A 1206-nucleotide genomic window follows, 5' to 3' on the forward strand; every position below is an offset into this window, starting at 1 on the left:
GATTATCATCAAATTACTGAGAGAGAGGATCAACAATCTCCCCATATTTGATGATAAGAAGATAACATAAAGAAAGTTATCTTATCAAATAATAGTAAGGAAAAGTTACATATAACGTACATGTCCCTTTTTACTATTTTGGGATCTTTTTCAGTTTGGTTAGTTTCAGCTTGAGAAATTTTCTTAAGTTATATCTAAGAAAATTACAAGGACGGAAACTGAAACTGAAAGCTTATTCACTGATTTATAGATTGTCAGTGAATGATAAAAGTAACATTGGAACTCATAGACTTGTGTCCTTTTTTCAGGGATCTTTTTCAGTGAAGTACATGGAATACTCATTATATTAATCAATGGAAATAATACAAGTATTATAGTACATGTGCAGAATTTACAGAATGTAAATACAATCAATGAAAGAAGATATAGAAAAAGAATTACAAGAAAAAGTGGATTGTTGTTACAAAGAGAATCTTATTCTAGAACACTTAGATCTATGTRATCAGGTACATTTTCACCAAGGTTTCTTCGACGTAGGAATTCCCTTCGTATCTTCAGATCGACGACTTTTTCAGGCATGCTATCATCTATCCAGAGCAAGAGATAAACCAAGTGATCCATTGGACATAGATGTAGCTCTGACATTCTCTGAAATCTGACTTCAGCTTCATAGTCAAAGAATAGAACTCCTAACTCAGGTTTAAAATGCACAGAGTTGGGTGTATAGGACCCTTATCTGACAAGTCAAGATTCAACATAGAAATGTCAGTACTCATATGACCCTTTAAGGAGAACCTTGTTTCATGTTCGTTCCTTAGGAATGGTCCTTCATTAGGATCAGAGAGCTTTATTTTCTTCTTCCCACCTTTCTTTAGAGTTAGCCTGTCAGGGACCTTGACATACCTGGACATCTTTTTGATGAGTTCGTTAATGGTGTCCTCGATAAGTGTCTTGTGTCTCGACTTGGATTGCTGAATGGCTTGTCTGATCTCCATCCATTCGCTGTATCCATAGCGGCCAAGGTAGGAAGGGTACTCGGTAACGGCATCAAGATTRTCCCWGGTRATGAGCATTGAGACCAGTGTTCCACCGTCTTTAGATCGTCCGCTGATGTTGACGCTGATGATTGGGCGGGGACTGAGTCTCTTTTTCAGCTTTGCTTCGCTCTATTGCTTATCCTTGTCCACTAGCTTCAGCTTCTTCTTG

This window comes from Cynara cardunculus (assembly GCF_001531365.2).
Source record: "Cynara cardunculus var. scolymus isolate 2C chromosome LG 14, CcrdV1, whole genome shotgun sequence".
Classification (NCBI taxonomy): domain Eukaryota; kingdom Viridiplantae; phylum Streptophyta; class Magnoliopsida; order Asterales; family Asteraceae; genus Cynara; species Cynara cardunculus.